The sequence below is a fragment of the Nannospalax galili genome, unplaced genomic scaffold, assembly GCF_000622305.1.
Source record: "Nannospalax galili isolate Female #2095 unplaced genomic scaffold, S.galili_v1.0 scaffold65, whole genome shotgun sequence".
Taxonomy (NCBI): domain Eukaryota; kingdom Metazoa; phylum Chordata; class Mammalia; order Rodentia; family Spalacidae; genus Nannospalax; species Nannospalax galili.
In genome coordinates this window covers 711,011-711,386 of record NW_008353294.1, presented here as the reverse complement: position 1 = coordinate 711,386, position 376 = coordinate 711,011, and positions in this window count along the sequence as shown.

Below are 376 nucleotides of genomic sequence, written 5' to 3'. Positions count from 1 at the left end.
ATGCTCTTATGATATTATGTTGGCCCCTTTAATCTTTGGTTATACTTCCCTTTTGGGTGTTTAAGGACATACAATTGGACAAGATAAACTGATTTGTTTTTACTCTTGAGGTCATTAGAGGATATGTTCCTCGGGGGTTCCATGGACATGGGAGGACCCCCTGGCTCCTTCCTGTTACCAGTTCAATCTATGTGAAGATAAGTCAAAGGTCCTGCTTGACCATTGTTGGCTTCTCTTGGAAGCATGGAGGAAATGATTGCTCCATGTTGACCCTCCTCTTTATAGACTGGACACTGGTTCAAGTCCATCTGGTGGGGTCTCCTTGGCTTCCTTGATCAAGAGGTCAGATGACCCACCACCATTACAGGACATTTTG